The sequence below is a fragment of the Danio rerio genome, chromosome 19, assembly GCF_052040795.2.
Source record: "Danio rerio strain M-AB ecotype USA chromosome 19, GRCz13ab, whole genome shotgun sequence".
Taxonomy (NCBI): Eukaryota; Metazoa; Chordata; class Actinopteri; order Cypriniformes; family Danionidae; genus Danio; species Danio rerio.
In genome coordinates, this window is record NC_141039.2 from 40,167,501 (window position 1) to 40,192,858 (window position 25,358).

The window sequence follows — 25,358 nt, forward strand, 5'->3', positions numbered from 1 at the left end:
ATAAATAAATAAATACAAACAGAATACAAAAATCATAATAAACGAACAAAGTTCCGCTGTGATTAAGTAAAGTCACACTTAATATGAAAATACATCTGAGGTGGTCAGAAGTTCATTAGAGGCATTCATATTTTTTGAAAGACATCCTCTTTGTTTTTTATATAGTATGTATATTGTACACATTGTTTCAGTTACATGAACAGTTCAAATAGTAACACATTACTTTAAAATAATGACTACTAATATTTAAGTTACTTTTTAAAAAAATTGTAATGCAAGTTGCTTTTTAGTTTGATTTAAAAAATAAATTCCTGAATTAAAATGAACTTAGTCAAGTTAAATCAAACAAGCAATGAGAGAATAGTGTTTTCTGAATGGACAGTGATTTAACTTTTTATTAAGACAAAAAGTACAAAATTAGCAAACACACTGCTTTAAACTTTCATTAATTTGTACATATGAAATGTGTAGCTCTGGGGTCAAGTTCTCTGAAGGTGATATTATTTTTTATATGATTTTTTAAAGGCAATTTAAGGTATGGATTATACAATGTGTTGTTAATTGCAGAGATCCTCTATTTAGACAAAAAAAGCAGAAAAAAGCCCTGCAAGTCAACTTAAAAGTAACATAACACATTACTTACCATAAAAAGTAACTCAACTTACTTTTTTGGGAAGTAATTCAATATTATACTGCATTACTTTCTAAAGTAACTTTCCCCAACACTGCTTTTATTAATAATAATTTAAAAATTGTGAGTTTATAAGCTTTCTAGCTATTTTTCATGTATATCTGTTACAATCATCAACGATGCAGGCTTGTAGATCGCTGGGAATCATTCACTTTCACACGGCCTTCAATCCTGTCACCATATGGACTACAAATCCTGTCGTGCACCACACACACACACACACACACACACCTGTTCTGGTTTTCCACTGATGACTCACACACACAAAAACACAGCTGAACTTCATCATTCATTCATTACCTGGACTATAAAGAAAGCACACCACACACACACTTCTTTGCTGAGTCTTGGTAACTGTTTTTATGACATTATGACATGTTTCCTTTGCCTTGTCATGTTTGACCCTTGCTTTGTTCTGTTTGTTTACACCGCTTGCCGCCTGTACTGACCCATTCGCCTGTTATTTGACCATGACTCTGGATTGTCTCCGTTGTCAGCATAATCACATAATAGGGGTGTCTGGATCACAACCCACATTTTAAAACACATGTGTCCGGTGGATTAATAACTTTTTTGAACTTGTAGGTTAATCCAGCATCTATAACAATTGGAGAGAGATCGCCTCCCACATCATTCAAATCATGTGTATGAAAGCATTTTGGCTTCCCTGTAAAATATAATGATGACCGAAAAAGTTGTGGTGGGACCTAAATGCTTTCTTAGGTTATTATTTAAAGATGTTTTCTGTCACTGTTTGTTTAGCCTTACAATGCATTCAGTGTAAAGCTGCACAATTAAACATAAAGGGCTCTATTTTGACGGTCCATGCGCAGAGCGCAAAATGCAGGGCGCAAACACTTTCAAGGCGTGTCAGGACACGTTTTTGCTAATTTAAGGACGGGAAATCTGTCTAAAAGGGTTGAGTTTCTTTTCTTAATGAATTATAGGTGTGTTTTGAGAATAAACCAATTAGAGTCTCATCTCCCATTCCCATTAAGACCCAGCTGCGTCGCGCCAAGAGCGCATTCGCTATTTACAGGACGCAAAGTAAGTCTAAGTGAAAAAAAAGCATTTCACAAGCAAACTGTTAACAGTTGACAGTTTTTTAACAGAAAACTGTTAAACAGAGCGTCTACTGCGTGAGAATGAGAGGTAATGGAACTACTTTCACATTCGCTCTTGGATAGGGAAACCTTTACACACAGACATCAATTAGCCTATAAATAATTAATTTCGTTTGTTAAGCGCAAAGATGTGTTTCAAAACTATTTCTAAATTCAGTTCTAATTTCTAGCAAATGAATAAATGAACAATAATGACCAAGTGTGGTCAAAATACTGAGTTATTTCCAAATACACCTGCCATGCCCCATATGGTCTAAAACCTGACAGGTAGTCAAATCTAAGCTTGTTTTTAATAAAACAAATATAAATATGGATATATTAAATAATACTGCTAATAATAATAACATTATACAAAAGCAAATTGTTATGAATGAACTGAAAAAGCCTCCCGAGATGAAGAAGACATAAAAGCAGTGATTTTTCATATTTATGTAGGCTAGAAAATAATGTCTTGTAATATTTTAATCCTTTATATTTATATTCTATATCTACAGTATTCTTATTATTATATCCTATATATATCCTTAATATTTACATTTTTTCATATGTAAAGATATTTGCCTATTGCTCTCTTGTGCGTATTAAGCAGTGCGTAAGCGAGGCGCAACTCTGCGCCGAAGTTTAGACCGGGTTAGTTTTGGTCTAATGAAAAATCTATTATAGTTTCTCAAAATAGCAATGCTATTCTCAAATGACTCTTGCGCCAAGCTGAAACTACCAAAAGACTATTGCGCCGCGTCTTGCGCCACACTGCGCCGGGTGTATGATAGGGCCCTAAAAGATTGGGATCTCAATTCAAACCCGTGCAACATCTATGATAATGATTTGCATACTGTATGTTTATTACAGTTTTTCTCAGTCACTTTTCTCAGATCAGAATTGAAATTTGCAAAACAGTAAGTGCATTTCTGAAAACAATGTGTACAAATAGCAAAACACCATGGATAACCTGCAAAAGCCATTCTCTTGCTTAAAATCCTTAGTTAATCTCTCAAAACTAAATTTCTGTGTAAATGAATGTGTCAAGTCCTACTGTCGCTGTGTATGGATAAGACAGGTGCAGTTTTTTTTTTTCAGTCGCTTTAGTGCATTTCTCAAAACACTTTTTACAATTGCACAACAGCTAATGCATCTCTCAAAACAATTAGTACAAACTGCAAAACCTAGTGTATAACCTGCAAAAGCATGTCACTTGCTCAAAATGGATAGCTCATTCCTCAAAAGCATGTATTGGTGTCAATGAAAGTGTCAGTGTCATAGAGATGAAAAGTCCTGACACCATTGTTTATGATCAAGATGGCTTTGTCATGTTTTCATTATAACGGTTTACTCTGTACATTTTTTTCCAATGGAAAGAAGTCAGATTTTGGTGACACTTCCTGAAAATGCTCAAGACATCACTTTATACTGTTTGCAAAGCCATTTGAAAACTACAGTAAAGTTAGACATGACTGCATTTAGTGAGGTCTCTGAGTACAAGACACTGAATATGTATGTTTCACATTTGTACTGCATTTGCTCTTTACAATTCTAGTTTATTCACAGCATTGTGCAAAAGAATAAATACACCCTTATTTACAACAAACATACACTTCGTTTGGGTTGAGCTGTGCACTAGAGGTCTGCATTAGCTGTACCGCATCTCCTGCGGTACAGCCGCGGGACCCGACCAGATTTCTGCGGTGTGGGAATAAAGCGCGGGAGCGTTCAGTAACAGGTTTAATTTTAGACGGGAGCGTGCCGTCTAACAATATCGCTCCCGACTCCCGAGCAAGCGAGTACGTGTATGTATGTGTGTGAATGAGACAGCGTGATGCTGCCTTTAGCTTGATTGCTGCTGTGTGTGTGTGCGTGTGTGTGCGCACGAATGAGAGAGAGTTTTGTGCTGTTTGTGTGTATGTGTGTGTGTTTACACATAGGCTGTCTGGACTCTGTATAGCTGGGTGGTTTTCGGTTTTGTTCTCCCCTGCTTGTTAGCGGGAACAGGCATGCCGGGTTGAAAACTGGGCGGGGCGGGCAGCGGGACAACAAATGCTGAATATAAGAGGGAGCGGTCGGGTTCGGGCTAAAACCTGGTGGGAGCGAGATTCAAAATTTAGTTCCGTGCAGATCTCTACTGTGCACAACTGTAAACAAAATTGCAGTACATATTAGAACTGAACCTACAACATACACAGGTCTGTAAATCATTCATGAAATCGTTCAATTTAGAAGACATTTTCAGGGAAAAAAAGATTTGAAGATTTTTATAACATTTGCTAGACAGATTTTGACAACTAGTTCAACAATTTTGTATGTAAAGACTGAAGTAACGAAATAAGGACTATTAGTTTTATATGAAATGACTTTTTCAGCATTTACAAGTTTAGTTAAATTTGACTCACATGACATAAGCAAGGGCGAGGCAGTGGCGCAGTAGGTAGTGCTGTCGCCTCACAGCAAGAAGGTCACTGGGTCGCTGGTTCGAACCTTGGCTCAGTTGATGTTTCTGTGTGGAGTTTGCATGTTCTCCCTGCCTTCGACAAGCCGACAAGAAAATGAAGTCAATTTGTTTAAATGCGTGTGAGTGTAAATCAATATAATTTGCAGAAATAAATTATGGGGTTCTTCTCTAAAGAAGTTGTTACTACCCCGTTCAGAGCATAATTTTGGACGTTTTACACTATTACTAACATGGTTCAAAAGATGGATCTGCGACAGAGAAACTACGGGTTTTAGACAACACTCGTACTATGACAGTTCAGCTGAGAGTTACGTCTTTGGTTAGGAAACACGCCACTGTTCATTTTTACCTTATAAATCTGACTTTTACCTCATAATTCAGAATAAAAGTGTAAAAAATGTATATATATTTTTAACTCACAGTTTTGACTTTGGACTTTTTCATGTTTATTGGCATGTTCTGTTTCTCTCTAGTTATTCGTTTTTTTTTTTCACAGAAGTGCAAAATGTAAAAAACTAAACATAAAAAAATAAAATAAATTTTCCAATTCTGAGGGAAAAAAAGTTACAAAAAAAAGTAATTTATTTTTATTTACTATTCCAATATGAAAACAACCCCCCATAGGTTGCAGTAAAGAATGTGAGCGAATAATGACAGGATTTTAATTTTAGTGTGAGCTATCCCTTTAAATGCTCTCTCTCTCTTCCAGCTCCTGCTGTCTTTTTCTCCTCTGTTATTGTAGAGTAGCGTGTGAGGATTCGGGTCGCCTGCTAAGTGCTATTAAGGACATGTACATGAGGAAAATTTGTCTATGGAGAATAACATTTCCTATTGGGAGAAAGGAGACTAGGCGCTGACCCTCCCTGTGAAATTGTCAGCGATGATAGCGGCGCGTGGCGAAAGCATTTAAGGTTAAATCTAGCATACAAAATCCACTTTCATTTGTAATGCTGCTGCTTTCCTGCACCGGCGCAAAAGCAAGTCATTGTGAATTAATCTTTTCTGCTTCCCCTCTCTCCTGCGTTCACAATCACACACTCTCGCGCTAGCTTCTCCTCCATCTGTTTGTGTTTGGGTTAGTGTTTGTGTGTGTGTGTGAGAGAGAGAGAGAGAGAGAGAGAGAGAGAGAGAGAGAGAGAGAGAATGAAGCACAGAAACATACGTCCAAATACTCCAGAATGTCGTCTGGCCATTTATGGATGCCACAGATTGAGGTGCATCATGGGATTTCTCTCACATTCTGTCATGGTTCAGTAACTTCAATTATATTTTACCATTCATTCATTTTATTTTCGGCTTAGTCCCTTTATTAATCAGGGGTCGCCACAGCGGAATGAACCGCAAACATATCCAGCATATGTTTTACAAAGTGGATGCACTTTCATCCACAACCCATCACTGGGAAACACCCATACACTTTCACACTCTACAGTCAATTTAGCTTATTCAATTCTCCTATAGCACATGTCTTTGGATTGTGGGGGAAACCGGAACACCCGGAGGAAACCCACACAAGCACGGGGAGAACATGCAAACTCCACACAGAAACACCAGCTGACCCAACCGGGGCTCGAACCAGCAACCTTCTTGCTGTGAGGTGACAGTGCTACCCACTGCGCAACCGTGATGCCCATTTATATTAATTCTGTTTGTATTTAGTAATCTCTAAAGCTTGAATCATGAATGTGATCAGCTTTTTAAAACTAATTATCATTATTAATTATGAACTATCATTATTGACTAACAATAAGCTCAACTAAGGTAACTATACAAACTGTATAGATATAAATGAAGCTGTAATATGTGGTGGAGAACCAGGAAGTATTGTTAATCAGTGTAAAATACTATGACTACTATAAACATTTGCTTTCAAATTAGTATTATAAATCATATACACAGTCTAAAGTCTAAAGACATGTGGTACAGGTGGATTGGGTAGGCTAAATTGTCCGTAGTGTATGTATGTGTGTGAATGAGTGTATATGGGTTTCCCATGCAGTGATGGGTTGCGGCTGGAAGGGCATCCACTGCATAAAACATATGCTGGATTAGTTGGCGGTTAATTCCACTGTGGCGACCCCAGATTAATAAAGGGACTAAGCCGAAAAGAAAATGAATGAATGAATGAATGAATGAATGAATGAATGAATAGATAAATACAGTGACTGTTTAATGTTCTGACTAGAAATTCAGAGAACTGCTGTATATATATGAGCAAAATCACATGAGTGTCCCATCAGTGACTATATACAACCACATCGCACTGCTACAAGTGTGATATTGCATTTATACAACAGTTCGACAGCATAATCGTGTGTATAAGAAAATCAAACACTGAGAGTCTCAAAAGTAAGAGGACCTTCTTCCGCCATTTCTTCACATCTGTAGCTGACGTCAGAACAGCAGAAATCGTTGTTCATTCACTAACATCACTTTAGTGCTAGTATTTGAATGATTCTCTAGTGTAATGTTTAAAGTAAGGACAAAACAGGTGATTTTGCTTACATTTTAAGATTATAAGGCTGAATGACATGAAATGCCATTAGTCTACAAAGATTTCCCTGTATTTCTCTGTTGCAATCGGGAGATCACAATATTACTATAGTTTTACTCAGTAGCTTAATTTGTACAGTGTTCAGGTTCGAGTCTGGTGAAGCACAGTTCCACAAAATAGATAAAAGCAATGTAAAATTGAGGTAAAACTGTGTGGTCCCTCTTAACTTTTCTTAAACAGTTGAATTCAGAATTATTAGCCCCCCTGTTTATTTTTTACCCAATTTCTGTTTAACAGAGAGATTTTTTCAACACATTTCTAAACAATAGTTTTAATAACTCATTTCTAATAACTGATTCATTTTTATCTTTGCCATGATGACAATAAATAATATTTGACTAGATATTTTTCAAGACACTTCTATACAGCTTAAAGTGAAGTTTTAAGGCTTAAAAGGGTTAATTTTGGTTAACTTGGCAGGTTCGGGTAATTAGGCAAGTTATTGTATAACGATGGTTTGTGCTGTAGACTATCAAAAAAATTTAGCTTAAAGGGGCTAATAATATTGACCTTAAAATGGTTCATAAAAAAATCAAAACTGCCTTTATTCTAGCCGAAATAAAACAAATAATATATATATAAATATTATCAGACAAACTGTGAAAATGTCCTTGCTCTGTTAAACATCATTTGGAAAATACTTAAAAAAGGGGGGCTAATAATTCTGACTTCAACTTGGACGTTTGCTTTTGAAGACATTATAAGTTGGGTTTAGGATAATGGTTTGCTTGGTGATCTGTGTGACAAGCCACGCCATCCCCTAAGTAATATACTTCAGATTTGCTAAAATATAGACAGCACCCTCCAGTGGATTTGTCATCTGAAACATGCAACAAAATTGGAGCAACACAACGTATTTCAGCTTTAACAAAAATCCTGTAGCCTGATGTACTGATGATGGATCCATGCATTTTTATGTTGCCAAGGACAAATTTGGACTTTAGCAAATGTTTCCGCAGAAATTAAGACTTTTTCTTCTGTTTTATTCAATTTTGGTGAATCCAAACATGAATTCATGTACTGTACACTCAGTTAATGTAGTTACAGTTTTTTTTTTAAATATATATAACTTCAAGTTTGGTTTCTGTGCCGCCTTTCCTGTGTAAAAGATGCTTTAAGTTATCTGTTGCTCTTTCTTCTGGCATCAGCCAGCCAATTTCACTCACAGACCCACCGCTTTCTGCGTGTTTTCTCTTTTGGACCATTCTCTGTAAACCCTTGAGATAGTGTGTGTGAAAATAACAATTTCTGCAATACTCAAACTAATCTATCTGGCACCTGAATTCACCTTTCTACTCCACTCTTATGCTTGATCTTCAGCAGATCATCTTGACCACATCTATGTTGTTAAGTTGCTACCTTGTGATTGGCTCATTACCAGTTATTTGCAAAATTAACAAGCTTGTGATTGTGTGTATGTAAATGTTTGTGCTAGGCTTTTTATTTTATTTTTTTAGCCTGCAGTCTCTTGTGCGTTTGAAGATGATTTAATATGAAGCATTTTATGCTTTTAGTTTCCGTGAAGAACCTGAGCGCAGATGCAGTCAGGTACTCCAGAGTCTGTTTTCATGCTTTTTGAAAATGAACTTCAGACTGTGCTCTGTTTAAAGAAGTGCAATCGGGCAACATGCCTTGAATGGAAAGCAATTTGGTGGAGGGTAATTGAAGGGAAGTGATAAGCTCGGCTGTCACAGGATTCATTGCTTAAATTTCATTAGGATTTTTTTTTTTTTTTTTTTTTTAGAGTGGGGGGGTGTCTCTTTCAGTGTGAAATTGCTAAAGTGTTTATCAAGAGTGCCTTTGTAGATTATTCGTTTCTCTTTAACCAAGCAACTTGTGAATGTGCTTTTACCTCACTTTACGTTTCCCCTTTCCCTTTCATGGGTAAATATTCACCTTGCTTCAGAACACTCACAAAAATCAAATACTCCATTAATCTGCTATCTTCGAATCTGCTAATTCATTAAAATGATAAGCACAAGCAATTAAATAAGGCAGAGACACTCCTGGAGGACCTACTTTGATTACATCATGTCCTGTTGTCAGTTTAACACTACTGTACAATCACAGCAATTGCAGTATTTACAGTAGATCTGAATGGAAAGGAAAGTATCCTTGTTTCTCCTCATTTCCATGTTGTAACTGGAGGGTTTGGACAGGGCAGGGAGTAATACATCAATATCAAGGACCTAATAAGCAGTAAGTCCACCCTCACCCTTAAGGACAGTTTTTGTCTTCTTTGTAGAGGTGTCATACGAGTCCTGAACTGTGCAGTGAGATATTGAGCCATTTATCAAAAAGAAAAGTTAGTCCATTTGAGAGATGAAGTGAATCTTGTACGCTCTAGAACTTTCTATGAAAGCTCGCTGATATTTAGATGTGGTATTTAGAGTGGTAGTCTTCATAGTTGGGTGAACTTGGAGCGCAGTGAACGGTAGAGTACGACAAATAATTTTTTACAATCTTATTGCTGAAATAGTATAAGAAAAACTCCACTGTGATGTTATCAAGACTTTCAAAAAAAGGAAAAAAATTGTGTGAGACTGATAACGAGAAATGAGAACAATGTCAAATTTACATTCCTGACCATTGACGCTGCTTTAGAAACACCTCACATAAGTGGTAATTCGTTTTTTTTTTTTTTGTAATTTGATGCAAAGATGATAATATACATACATAAATACATATCAATATACATATGCTTTTTAAAAAATCTAAATATAACTTTTTTTTCAAGGATTTAAGATTCTGATGACCAGCATCATAACAGTCTTGTGAAAAAGGACTCTATCTTGGGGTGCGTTTTCCAAGCAATGACAGAACTCGCGACTGAACTATAGTACAATGCATTGTTTGGAAAAACCGAACGATGACCAAAGTTTTTCTGTCGCATATCCACCATTTAAACCACGTGAGTCATAACATAAAATGTCCATGATGACCTTACTGACCTTAATGCTTACAGTATGATGACGCGTTAAACACATAATTTTTTGTGCAAGTTATTGTTTTACACGCACTTGCATTAAAAAAATGCATATTAATTTTGCATATTAATAGAAATATATGTAAACGACACAAATATTATTGAAAATATTCCATATAAATTACTAAGCAAACGTGTTCTAATCTCATGTATAAAAAAAAAAATCCTATTTAATAATAATAATAATAACAATAATCATAATAACAATAATCACAATCATGACAATTATTATTATTATTATTATTATTATTATTAAGTAGGATTTTGCTTAGTTATTTTATTAATTTATTTTAAAAATTTACTTTTACAATTTAACACATTCAAGCCACTGCAGAAATTTTCTAACCTACAGGCATATGTCATACATACCTGCAAACACTCCAGTTTTTCCCGACCCATTATTTCAGACCCATCTCCCGTTTTTTCTGTCTCCCGGAAAACTCCCGGAATTTAACCCTATGCTTCTAAAAACAGCTCTAGAGATGTAGTTGCAAGCGTATAAGTTTTCAATGCAGTTTGCAGAGGTTTATTGGAACAACGGATTTGGAAAACACCGAATCAACAAACTATGTTTGTAATGACAAAACTTGCGACCTTAGTTAGCTAACGATGGTTTTCGAAAAAGCCGCCCTGATTATACTTGAATGCATAATTATTTTAGAATATGGGAATGTGATGTTAAAAAAAGTAGTAATTGCACAACAGGTTGCATCTGGTCCTATATAATCACCTCATATTCATAAGTATTTCAATAGCATGTACAGTTAACGCTCAATCTAATTTTTTGTCTGCTAGTATCATTACAGATTCCACCCAGCATGTTTTACAAGCTGACAGCAGACATTGTGGGTTGAAGCATCCGCAGGATTTCTCCAGATGTAAACCCTGCAGGATGTATAGTGTGGAAGATGACAGTAATGCCGTCAAACTTTTCTCGCACTGATCTTAGACTCAAGAGACTGCACACAGGGTTTACTTTTGTACTGGAATAATTACTAGTGCAGTGCAAATGTGGTACGTTGCCTCTTGGCCAATACAAATTATACATGTTTGGAATATGCTGATGTCTTTTTCAAGTCTTCATTCATTCATTTATTCATTCATTTATTCATTCATTCATTGATTCATTCAAGTCCCTTTATTAATCAGGGGTCGTCACAGCGGAATGAACCGTCAACTTATCCAACATTTGTTTTACACAGCGGATGCTCTTCCAGCCACAACATAACACTGGGAACTTTATTTGAGTCTATTTGTGTGATAGAAAAAAATACTATAGTAAAAAAATGAGTGTATCAGCTATTAAGCTTTACTACAGTTATTCAATTGGATTCAGTTCAAGTTTACTTGTATACCGCTTTTTTTTAATAATTATTCTTCCAAAGCAGCTTCACAAAAGTCCACATTATTACATTACAGTCAAAATCAGAAAAGTTAAGGAGTTGTGTAAAGGGTCGGCTGTATATAAATGTAATTAACTTGCAGTTATACAGTATATAGTGTCTTTCCATTATTGATTCATTCAGTTTCCTTCGGCTCAGTCATGCAATTATAATATATGTACAACAAAGTGTATTTGCGTTCTCGGATGGTTGGCATCACCTCTTCACAGGTCTTGGATCTGATCAAGTGGCACTCCACAATGTAGATGCTGTTCATAATGTTTTTTTATTTTCCCAGATATTAATGTAATATGAAAGAATGTATTTGAAGTTGAATTTAATCGTATCCTACAGTTATGTGATTGTACTTTACTAAAATATGTTTTTAATCTAGTTGAACTGAGAAAATGCGTCTGAGCCTCTCTCAATATCAGGAAGACTATTCCAGAATTTAGGGGCCATATATAAATCGCTCGACCTCCTTTAGTGGACTTTGCTATTCTTGGTACTACCAGAAGTTCTGAGTTCTGAGATCCTAAAGAGCAGATGTGGTGGTAGCATATACATATAATATTACTTGAATGCTGTGGTAATATATAAACTATAGGAGTAAATCAACCGCCACTGTAGTTTTAAACAACTACAGGCTACCATAGTAAAAACTTAGTATACTACAGTATTTATTAGTTTATGGGTCAACAATAGTTCATACAACAATATGCTGATCACTTTGTTTTAAATACTATAATATACAGTATAATACACTTTATCATTGTATTGTTTAAAAACACTATATTATTTATGATACATTACTATAGTATTTTTTATGTACAGAACTGTCTCTTTAACTCTGTTTCCAGGACTGCTGCTGCAGTGCATTATTTGACTAAATGGTCTCTTGGCTCTCTTCGAGTATTAAAACTTTAACTCAGACTATTCGCTCAGTTTGGGGTTGGAAGAAATATAATATTTTATTCTAAAAGAACGGAAAGTTTCTTGCAGACACATGAGGCTTTTCCAAGAGAATGCAAATGTTTTGCTAGAACACAATGTTTCAGTGGAAAGCAGTAGTTTAATGGATGAATGCAAACGTTGTTCAGAGTGTGGAATGTTATTGTGAGATTTCAAGAGTATGCAAAAGAATGCAAATGTTTTTTTTAGAAGAATGTACCCTTTTTTTTTAAAGGAATGCAATAGGTTTAATTAGTAAAATTATCTCTATTTTTGCAGAAATGCAACATATTCTGTGATTGCAAAGTTTTCCGGCAGAGTGCAATACTTCTGTAAGATATCCCAAAATATAATATTCTCATTTTAATTTGTAATCTAATTTTCCCCTCATCATCATGTCTCGTCAGACAGGTCAGTGTTATTTGGCAACACTTTAAAAAAGGACAATAAGTTAATATTATATATTATCTCTAACATAAACTAAGTATGAGTAATCTTGTAGAGGAATTATTACACAGTTCAACATTTGCGAATGCATTAATACTATCAAAAATTGTAACATTAGTGTCAACATAAATTAGCTACTAACAACTTTATTTTCATTAATTAACGTAATCAACAAAGATAAATAAATACTATAATAAATGTGTTGTTTACTGTTCATTTAAGCAAATACATTAACTAACATTAACTAATGGACCATTAAATTAAAAGGTTCCCTGTTGATTTTTTATTAATTTTCCTATACGATTATATTACTATATTATTCAATCCTGTTATTATGCTATTCCTATCTTTAAATTAGCAATGCTACAACCGGACCAGGACCAGGGTAATAACCAGGTGTGGACGAGGTAAATCGTTAAAAGAAATTATTTATAAAAAAAATACATGATTAACAGACAATAATTAAAGCAACCAAAGTCAGTTTAAATGGAAGTCAGTGGTGAAATGCGTGTACATGGTAGGGAGCTGAGCTCATCATCCAAAACAAAATAAAACAATCAAATGTTGGACTCTATAGGTGCCATCTTAGGTGAGATGAAGTACTCGCCCACGAATCAGGAACCATACAGACTCAAAAAATCAGAAAATAATGAAAGCAAACAGGTCCAACATGACCTAACAGCATATATTTGAACTCTTGTCATTTGTTTTGTGTTATATATTTAATTGGTAACACTTTATTTTAAGTAACAATTCACACCATTTTCTACTTGCTTATTACCTGATTATTATTAAGATACTAACAGTTTGTTAGCACTTATAAAGTATTATCTTACCTTACCTTACAAACTATTAGTATGCAGCTACTGTAATTTGTAGAGGAAAAAGTCTTAGTTAATGGTTTGTTTATAGCATATATTTATAGCTTATATAATGGTTTGTTTTTGTACATTAAAATAAAGTGTGAGTGTGTGTGTGTGTGTGTGTGTGTGTGTGTGTGTGTGTGTGTGTGTGTGTGTGTGTGTGTGTGTGTGTGTGTGTGTGTGTGTGTGTGTGTGTGTGTGTGTGTGTGTGTGTGTGTATATATATATATATATATATATATATATATATATATGCTCAAGACAATATGGCTGGAATCAAAGCAACAGAATAATCCAGGCTCAATTCACATTCTGTTGTTTGCTCTTCATTTCAATTTTAATCATATTGTTCAGAGCCCAGTACAGAAAAAAGAAAGCAAACCTGAAAATTACACAAATCCAGACCAAACATCGATGATTGCATTGTGTATTCATAATGTTTACATGGGCAAATAAAGCATCAGCCATCTATCAGAGCCGCCAGCATAGCATTACCCAGATATGATTGCTTCTGGTTTACCTGTCACAAAACAGATGAGAGTGAGATGAAACGGCGCTGTTTTTCTTTTTATCAGGACGCACTGAGCCTGTCGGTGGGTTAAAGTGGCAGCGGCAGATACTGTAACCTGTAAGTAGCCCTGTCAATGGTCCGCTCCAATGGACATGAGCATATTGATCTCTTGACTTTCAGTTAAACGCTCCTTCAGGGGGTCTCATGATAGCGGCTCCTGTCTTTTCCTCTTCGCTTCTTTCCCTCTCTCCGTTTCTCTCCATCACATTGCATTCACAAATCAATGCGGCACTGTAACACCACCACAGGCCGTCTATAAAACACAGCAGCACATTTCCAGCGCGGAGACAGTGGCAGAACAGCGCTTCGTTTCTCCTCGACTGAATTATTTGTGTCCTCAACCACTAAATCATATTGATTAAAGCTTGTCACGGATTTGAAATGAGGTCCTGTGGGGTCACTTGCAGCAGAAATGGCAGTTTATTGGATTACAGGCTTAATTTGATTTTGAGTGACGAGCGTGCATTATAATGGCGCTCTCCCTGAAGAGCACTTCTCTTTACCTGACTCTTGAACCCTCCTACTACTTGAAGCGAAAGGACAAAACACGCGCTGATAAATACACTTGACACTGTGTGCGAAAACACATTTTAATGAAATGTGAAACCTCTTATACTGCTTGGAGAGATTTTGCAAATGCTTTTACAGTAAGGTGAATTTGTTAGCATTAGTGAATGCTATATATGCATGAAAGTAAGGCCTTATGATTTTTGTGGAAGAACATCATACAGTACATTTTGATTTTACATCACTGACAGAATCAAAATGTACTGTATGATGTTGATTGTCACAGTGTTTGGCAAAGTGTTAGGATCAACTCATTAAAGTAGGTCTATAGACTAAAAAGGATAGTTCACGCAAAAATGTATAGCCTACTCTGTCCTCATTTACTCACACTTGTTCTAAATCTGAGTTATATTTTTAATTCACTGTTAAATGTAAAAGAAGTTGTTTTGAGGAAGGTTGGAAACCAGTAGTTGTCAACTTTCACAGTATATTTCTTTACCATGGATGTCAGTGACGAATAGTTTAAAACATTTTTTCAAAATAACAAAAAAGAGCGTGTAACATTTTCAGGCCACCTGCTCTTTTTCAGACTTTATTAGACATCAGATGAAGAGCCGGTGTGCTTGAAACGTTACACGCTGTTTTTAAGTAAATAAATTTGCTACTTTTGGAGCTTTTGGTGTAACCCTAACCCTATATATATATATATATATATATATATATATATATATATATATATATATATATATATATATATATATATATATATATATATATATCAGACCGGCCCACCTCAGTTCATGACTGACTATATTAAAATAAGGTCATTTCCAAATCAGTTTCTAATGACACTATCACGTGTTTTTTTTTTTTGAGAAAGCAGCTGCTTTAGAACTTCAAATGTTCAACAACCCTAACAGTATTATATGTCTTAACAATAAAAATGAAAACAATAATACACCATGCCGAGGATCGAACCCGGGTCCACAGTGTCTTAACTTAATGTGCTAACCGCTGGACCACAACAGCGGTATACACACACACACACGTATACACAGACACACACGTATACACACACACACACACACACACACACACACACACACACACACACACACACACACACACACACACACACACACACACACACACACACACACACACACACACACACACACACACACACACACACACACACACACACACACGATTTTCAACAGATCAAGGATATTTCACAGTATGTTTTATATATATTACTATTGCTGATAATGTTTTTAATTAATGTCAGCATAAACCCTGGTCCATGAAACATAACCTGAAATCACAGAGAATAACCTCATGGAGCATATTATTAACTATTATCATGACACAACTCTCTGGAATACTTGATACTGTTTGGTCATTCGTGACTTTCCAAGTATATATAATTTCCAGATAACAACCTCTGAAACAAAACGCACAAGTTCATCCGGGTACTTTGAATCGTCTTAACCATCAATGAATACCTCCATGTTTATACAACACTGTATTTGACTATTCAGCACCATCTTGTGACTGAATAATACATAGGTTAGTGTTTGCTTCATTCAGCCATTTTCATTTCCAGCCTGATCTCACAGGGAAACGTAAGTATTTTATGTTTTGTTATTTTAGTGGCTAATTTGTACGAGTTCAGTACGATTTTTACTTAGGCGTAAAATCCAACCCCACCCCTAAACCCAACCATCAATGGGGGATAAGCAAATCGTACTAAATGGTACAAATAAAATCATAAAAATTCCTACGAATTAGCCACTAAATCAAAACGTTATGAAATGCGTTGAGATTGTGTTGTAATTTCTGTCATCTTAGCATTTGATTAAATAACTACTACAGCTCAGAACAATATTTTGTGTCTAATTTTTACATTTTGTAGCAAGTAACCAAGTAATAAGTGACAAAGTAATTTAGTCGATTTTCATTGCAAAAAAAAGCCCCTCAGTCTTTACATTGTATTACCGATAAGCTTGTCAGGTTTGATTCTGTGATAACAACCGCCGGGATGTACTTTATGCCATACATATCAATCAAATTCACATCTTCCTAATTAAAACGCAGTACTGTTTGGCCATGTTTTGAACAGATTCACCTGGTTTCATCTAAACATATATATAGTACAAACAATATGATACAGTACATTTGCAGCTTCTTACCATCATCATCCACTATACAATCCATCTTTCCGCTTCAAATGCGCAGGTGTCTAATGGCACGCCATACATCCAGGTCTGCAGAAAGCAAAAAATAAATAAATAACAGCAGCCAAAGGAAATCATTTGGAGAAGAGCAGCACAGCTTCAGTTTATTATTCCACCCTAAAATCTCATTAAGTGTGACATTGAGGATTAGTTCAGAGGGAAAGGAGTGGAGAGAGAAGTAGCGACTCGCTGGCTTTTGTTTTGCCATCATTAATTCGCCGCTGAAGTGGCGAAGAGGAAGGCCCCGAACCGCTGATCAGAGGAGGCCCCCCGAATACGACAGCGGGACAGGAGCCCTCTCTTCCTCTCGGCGCGTCTTGCTGCGTCTGTGTTCTCCGTTCTCGTCTTTTCGGCTCTTAATTGGGGTGATTGGGCGGCGGGACCATCTGCCATGCTGACAAAGGCAAGCCTGCTTTGATTTATGGAGCCTCAGGCCACATTAGGCTCAAGATTTCGACAGTAAATATCAGCGCTCAGCAGCTCAGTTGGCTCAATAAAATCTGCATCGCTCAGGAAGGAGGAGAGCTGCGGCTTCTAGCTTCTTGGGAATAGTGTGGAGATGGTGAGAGATTTTTGGTTGGTGGATTTTGGGGGGAGGTTTAAGATGTTATTTGTAGCTTTTTGCAATTGTGATAAATTCATGCAGACGCAGTCATGCAGGATTGGAATTTTGCATAGGCATTTGGAGTGCATACCTATGCTGGGGTATCTTGGGAAGGCCAATTAAAATGTATAATTCATTCATTCATTCGTTTTCTTTTCAGCTTAGCCCCTTTATTAGTCTGGGGTTGCCACAGTGAGATGAACTGCCAACTTATCCAGCATTTTTTTATGCAGTGAATGCCCTTCCAGCTGCAACCCATCACTGGGAAACAACCCATACACACTCATTCATGCACATTCTTTATGGACAATTTAGCTTATTTAATTCACCTATAGCGCATGTCTTTGGACTGTGGGGGAAACCGGAGCACCCGGAGAAAACCCATGCGAACACGGAGAGAACATGCAATTTCCACACCGGAATGCCAACTGACCCAATCGAGGCTTAAAACTAGTGAACTTCTTGCTGTGAGGTGACAGCACTACCCACTGAGCCACCAATGTATAATTATTATTTCAGTACAATACTTGTGTCGGATCAAATTTAGCTGACAATAGACTGTTAGAAAAATGTCTGCAATAATGTGTGGGAGCTTGTGAATAGCTAAAATAAATTAAAAAAAGTTAAAACTATGAAACAGCGATGCGGTGGCGCAGTAGGTAGTTCTGTCATCTCACAGTAAGCCGCTGGTTCGAGCCTTAGCTGGGTCAGTTAGCATTTCTGTGTGGAGTTTGCATGTTCTTCCCGCGTTTGTGTGGGTTTCCTCGCGGTATATATATATATATATATATTGTTAATGAAAAAAGACGAGACTAAAACAGAAAAAAGATTCAAACCAACCATTTTACCTTTGATCCACTGCATTGTGCTGTTCATTCATTATATGAACAGCACAAGTTTAAGGACGGAATGAAATCAAAATGCTCTCTTCTTAATTTATATATATTTAAAAATGTCCATTTCCCACTAACATTTAAGCGCTACTAAGCACATTCTTAAACGGATTGTTTAATAAGTGCAACCACAGATACAGGGATACTAGAGTGTGTCTCGTCGATCAGCTGGATTGCCCATAAGCTGACATATGAGCGTTCTGCTGATAAATCGCAGCTTTAAAAATGCTCCAGTGTCCCTGTATCTGTGATTACACTCTGTAAACAGTGGTGAGTTCAGTAAACTTAATAGCCAATAACAGTCATTTCTGTTGAGCACATGAACACAATGGCAAATCAGTGATGTTTAAGAATCCACTCAAAAGCTTAAATGTTAGCAGGAAATGGATGTTTTTAAAATTTTAGTACCAATTGGTACCAAATTCCAGTATCATGCAGATGAATATTTATACACATCATTAAAATATCATCTAGATGGCTGCTTCAAAACTAGAAACTAGAAAAATGTATCATTGTTGATGTCTGGAGAACAACTTGGTCACTTTGACATCCTAAATATATCATTCAAATGCATATTCCCTTTCCGTCTGCTTCTGTCTGAATTGAACATTTTTCTAGAAATGATTCATTATTGGACAAAATGACAGTGTGAGGGCCGGGACTGGTAGTGGAAACTTGTCACACATAACAAGGGGGAGGGAGACGTAGGAATGGTCAGTTGGCTTTGAAATGCAAAAACATGTTCTGTATAAATGGACCTCATGGGACTGGTTCACAAAGAACACATTTTATGTTCCATTTTTATGCTTCAATTTAGACTAATGGGCTTCACTGTTGTGAAATGCCTTGCTGCTTTTTCACCTGTCATGGGCATTTTTATTGCACCATGCCAAATTCAAACTCAAGTCCAACTTGTGTGGAGCATTATAGCCAAAATATTATCACTTTAAAAAGTAAGGTAAAATAGCTTGAGCATTTAGTGGGTTTATTAAGTATGGACTTGAGTGTAATGTTAGTACTTCCTTTACTCTTGCCATTTAGAGCATTTTAGTGGTTATTCCACTGAATTTGGATTTAACTTATGGAATATATTGAAATACTTTGGTAATGTGTTGTCTAAAAATGTGTATAAACACTAGGGATTTCATTGACTAGTCGACTAATGACTAGTCAAATTTAATGCTTTGTCGTGACGCTTTTTGATTGACGTCGACTAGTCGCGGTGTGCCGATCACTTTTTTTTTTTTTTACCTAAACTACATGGCAGCTTTACACACTAAGGTGGTTCACTGAACAAAACTGCCTTCGCTTTATTTAAAGTAATTTTTAAAATGTTTTTTTATGTCAGCATCAAAGATTCACATGAACTTTGAGTGAACTTTAAATCATCAAGCAGATGTTAGTTAGATTGCTCCATGCAAACACCCTAGAGCAGGGGTGGCCAATCCTGTTCCTGGAGATCTACCTTCCTGCAGATTTCAGTTGCAACCCTTATCAAACACACCTGTCTGTAATTATCAAGTGGATTTCAGGTCCTAATTAATTGGTTCAGTTGGGTTTGATCAGGGTAGGAGCTAAACTGTACAGGAAGGTAGATCTCCAGGAACAGGATTGAGCACCCCTGCCCTACAACGTATGAGTATTATATAGAGCATTATATTATTAAATGATATGTACGCCATATCTAATAAGCATTTTCTGCACAAAATTAGAAAAAACACTTACACAAATTTAGCAAATACATTCTTTATAAGCTTTCCAGTGAAAAACAACTAGCTGCAATGGGCGCTTAGGGGATGTAGCTTTAAACTGATGTAGAGTTTTTCAAGATTACTCTTGTCCTTTTTGGTGTAATCTAATTATAAACATTGACATGTGGAAAAACAGCATCTCAGTGCGTCCTCGTTGAGGCGCTGGTGCAGGGGTTATATGAAAACACTCATGAAAGGTTGTTAGAATAATCTATATTGAGTTAAACAGTCCACAGCCTATTATTACTATTGACAGATATTATCACGATCTGTTCCTTCCTCTCTTATTTTGGATGCGCATTTTTAAATGAACGAACAGTATATTAGCAAGATTCTTTTGCTGCTTTACGAGTGTAGAGTATCTGTCATGCATTTCAGTGTTCCCATTTGCTTATTTCCTGATTATATTCAGAAAGCCATAATTATATTCAGAAAATGTCTTTCCTGCTGGGCATCTCACACCAGGCTGTATGAACACTTTCTGTATGGTCTGTGTGTTACACTTCTGTTGACAGTCTATCAGGGGAAGTCCACAAACACACACTGGCTACTACACACAATGAGCCTGACAGATTGCATTAAAGGGATAGTTCACCCAAATAGGAAAATCCTGTCATCATTTACTCACCCTTTACTTGTTTCAAACCTTTATAAGTCCATAAAGTCTGTCCAATCACAGAGCTTGTGCTTTGTGTCGTATTACTTGCCATTGAAAAACTCATAGCTCTAACTTGGTCATGTGGAGCACGTCTTAAAGCTTGTACACGATCTGACACGCAGACCAGGTCTTTGGACTAAATGCCTTGCTTTAATTTAACAATTTTCATAATTGAATTGCTATTTCATATTATTAAATATCTAAGTGTGCTGAAGGCACAATATCTAACTGAATATCTAAGTGTGATCTGAAGGTTGGAATGACGGGAGTGTTAGTAATTAACGACAGAAAGAATTTTTAGTTTTAAATGAACAATCCTCTATAAAAACTTGGGGGGAAAAATTATTTCTGAGGGGGCAAAGTTTTTTGAATTCTTTCATTTTAGATTTGTTTACTGTTTTTATTTTTAGATACAATTGCGTTTCTTATTCAAGGTATTGTCTGTTAAACCTCCATTTTAAAAATATATAAGCCAAATTGGGTTTTGCAATTTGATGGAAATATTAATTTACGATTTTGCGGGGTTTTTTTGCTGTTTTTTTTTTTTTTTTTGAAGCATGACGGTAAAACATGAACGCAGTTATGAATATATTAAAACGTGTTTGTTTGTTGTAAAAATTTGTAATAATGACAAAAAATACTAATTTGTGGATCTCCCTAATTCCGGGTTCAGCAATACTGCTGTTGTGGCTGGTGTATTCTGGGAAATTTTCTTACCCCTTGGTTTCGAGTGTGGTCCTGAAAAATCTTCGTTTGAAGGGCTTTTCACCCCTTCCCTTTAGCCCTACGCCTTCAAGCTAAAGAGAATTGGGACACCCCTACCTCTTTGCGTGAACGCGCAAAATGAGGGGTAGGGCTAAGGGGAAGGGCTGAGAGGTACAATTGGGATTGGGCCTTAATTTTGTGAAGTCAAGCTTCATGCTCAGTAGTGTGCGATACACATCTTTACACAACTAAAGGAATATGGCATATTTACTTGTATAACTACACCATAACTGTCTATATAAACATGCAGTTGCCCTTTGTGAAAATCAATGATAATGAAAATTTGAAACAATAACGTCAGCAAATTTACCATGGTTTACCTTGAAAAGAGCAGATCTGAATGACACTGAATGCTGTCATTTTAAGTGGAGAAACAGACAGAATCAACTTTTCTATTATTGGCTGTGACTATCATCAAATTACCTTTAGCTCAACACTGCTGACTGATCGATCAGCGATATAAACACATCCCCATTAGATATTTTTTAAAGGGGCAGAGCTACTTTATATGTCCTGCATGTTTCAGTTGAAATTACATCACACATCAAACAAAGCTGTGCATTTCAAGGCACTTCAGGGGACCTTTAATGGCGTGTCTAACGGCCTGCTTATGACACCATTAGGCAGTTCTAGTGCATGGTCACAGCCTGAAATGCTATGGCTGCTTAGCGGCTGTCCAACTCTTGCGGCAAACGCTCCTCTGCCCTGGCGGTCCGTCCTAACGCATAGTGCTTAGTTTTGCCACTAATGGGCCTGTGCAAAGCCTTGCACTTCAGCAAACCAAACGCACACAGCAGGCGGCAAGGGAAGGGGGTTAGCGGAGCCTGCCACTGCTTTGTTAGCAGAAGTGGATTTAGCTGAAATCCATCTTCATTTTTGCCTTTCCTTTTCATTTCTCTCAGGACGGGCGCAGCGTGGGGCGCCTTGTTTAAGCATTTCGGTTGTGAATTGCTAAGGAGGAAGAAGATATGTACCATTTTATCTCATCTCCCAGGCTGTAAACATTGTTTGGGAGGTTGTTAAAGCGAGGTACCGGAATGATCCGCTCAACATTTTTATGGCATATTGTTTTGCACGGTGGAAGCTCTGGCCTCGGTTTTATTGACTAGGGCCGTGTTTCCTCTTAAACGTTTATCTCGTTGATCTTTTATTCGCTTTTGTGTAATCCTCCTCTCGCTTCGCGTTAAGTATGTATTTCTGTAGCATAAAGGGAAGTGGTAAAATGTGTTCTTAGGGTCTTAGGACTTTCTATACTTATGGGTTTTTATCTGTTCACATTTCTTGCTCTGATATGGCTGTCGTTTTACAAAAGCTATTATAACAGTGGCCATTATTGGCTGGCCATTAGTCCACCTGCTGTTTCATGCGTCAGCTCTGTCAAAGAGGCAGTCTAACTGTGAAAAGAAGTTACTTCATATATACTTGTCCTCCAAAATTGTAGCCATAATTGCGAGTATTTTAGTTTATTTATTATAAAAAATATATACAATTTAAACGAATAGTCTTTTAAAATAAATTTACTTTGCTTACTTTAAATAATAGAAAATATTTTTCTTGCTCATTAAAATATGTCTTAAATGTTGTATTTATTTATTTAGTTTTTTATTAAATTTCATTTTGATAAATAAAATATGCATATTGAAAAAAATATATTTATTTAATTTGTTTACAATTTGTCAGTTTAAATCTTTATTTATTTTACGTTTTGCCAGTTTGGTGGCTAATTCGTATGAATTCGTACGATTTTAAAAAGGAGGCGTCGCACCTTACCCCACCCCTAAACCTAACCGCCATTGGGAGATGAGCAAATCGTACTAAATTGTTGGAATTAAATCTTACGAATTCATACGAATTAGCCACTAAATCAAAAAGTTACAATATGCCGTTAGATTGTGTTGGTTTTACCCATTTGTCAGATTTAGACCATTTAACAAATAAAACTCAAACTAATAGTCTTTTTAATGCATATAAATGTATTTACTTTAATTAAGATGTTTTCCTGCACATCAAAAATGTGCCTTAATTTTTCTATGAATTTATTCATTTTTTTTATTCAATTTTATTTTGTGAAAAAAAAATAATAATGCTGATTGACAATTTTTTTTATTTATTTAGTTTGATTACAAATCATTTTAAATCTTTATATATTTCCTTTAGGTTTTACCGATTTGTCTGATTTTATCCATTAAACATATTAAAAAATGTAGTATGATCCCTAACTATTACATACAGTCACTGGTCACTTTATTAGGTACACCTCTCCAACTGCTTGTTAATGCAAATTTCTAAGAAAGGTGATTTAAGTGACTTTGAACGTGGCATGGTTGTTGGTGCCACACAAGCTGGTCTGAGTATTTCAGAAACTGGCAGTTCTGTAAGCGCAAATGCCTTGTTGATGCCAAAGGTCAAAGGAGAATGGCCAGTAATATTCTACCAACATGTGTAAAAAATAACTTTTGTGAATTTTATTTGATGCAGGCATTAAAATGAGACGTCTCCTCTTTGACTCTTTAATAAATTACATTCTTTTTCTTTATTATAATATTATAATACCCACTGAACACGAACACACATTCTTCTGTGGTTTCTTTCATCAAATTACAGAACGCCCCCTGAAGCTGAATCTGATTTTAAAAGGCTAATTTAAATGTTGTCCTTTAACAGGTCAGTTTTAAAAAATGTGGACACCTGCAGAAATGCTGGAACAAGCACATTGTAATGGTTCAGATACCAAGTAAACAACCCTGGCGATGTAATCAATGTGCCAATAATACGCTGCGAACACTGTAGTTGACTTATTGATGCATATTAATACCTTAATTAGTGCAAATTAACATTCAAATGGAAACACAAATGCGCGGCAATAACATAATTGCATTTTCAGAATTAGCCTGGGTAATTATTCCATTTAATCTGCTATCATTAATTACGACCAAATGTGGCTCTGGATTGTGTTAGGCAGGCAGGGTCTGATTCTTGCTGTTAGTTGGGACTGCAGTGCAGCCATTGAGCGTGTATTTCAAGGTTAAATATGGTCGGTGGTGTTGAACCGCTCAATATATGTTTATTTCTCCCTGAATTATTAGTCCCTCTGTTTATATTATTCCCCAATTTCTGTTTATCGGAGAGAAGATTTTTCAATACATTTCTAAACATAATAGTTTTATTAATTAATTTCTAATAACTGATTTATTTAATCTTTACTATGATGACAGTAAATGATATTTTACTATATATTTTTCAAGACATCTATACAGTTTAAAGTGACATTTAAAGGCATTCCTAAGTTAACTAGGCAGGTAAGGGTAATTAGGCAAGTTATTGTATAACGATGGTTTGTTCTGTAGACTATCGAAAAAATTTAGCTTAAAAGGGGCTAATAATTTTGACCTAAAAATGGCTTTACATAAATTAAAAACTGCTTTTGTTCTTGCCGAAATAAAACAAATAAGACTTTCTCTAGAAAAGAAAATATTATCAGACATACTGTGAAACTTTCCTTGCTTTGTTAAACATCATTTGGGGGATAATAATTCTGACTTCAACTGTATTTGTTTATATAATGTGTTAAATGTATAAACATTTAGAAAATGGGCTGTATATTTAAAATTAAGACAAAATAATACTTGGCATCCTTTTTGATTTATTGTGACATGGCAGTTTTGATTATATCTGTATACATAATATGTTTATACAGTAGTAGTATTTAACATCTGACTTGTCATTTTCTGCAAAAAAATGCTTCAAATGATAGGTTTTCTATTTAAAAACAATGTAAAGACAAGTTTTCATTACTTTGTAAAATATAATATAGATGGTCAATTACTCCAAAAACCTGTTAATTGTAAATCATAATAAATAAATAAAATTAGGATGCCATTTTTAGGTTACATCTTTAAATTCTTTGCCTTATAAACAGCACTACAAGTCA

General features: G+C 35.8%; 1 protein-coding gene across 10 annotated transcripts in view; it reads left to right on the forward strand.

Moving 5' to 3' along the window:
- Positions 1-25,358, forward strand: part of nxph1 (neurexophilin 1) — a 75,989-nt gene that overhangs the window by 45,171 nt on the left and 5,460 nt on the right.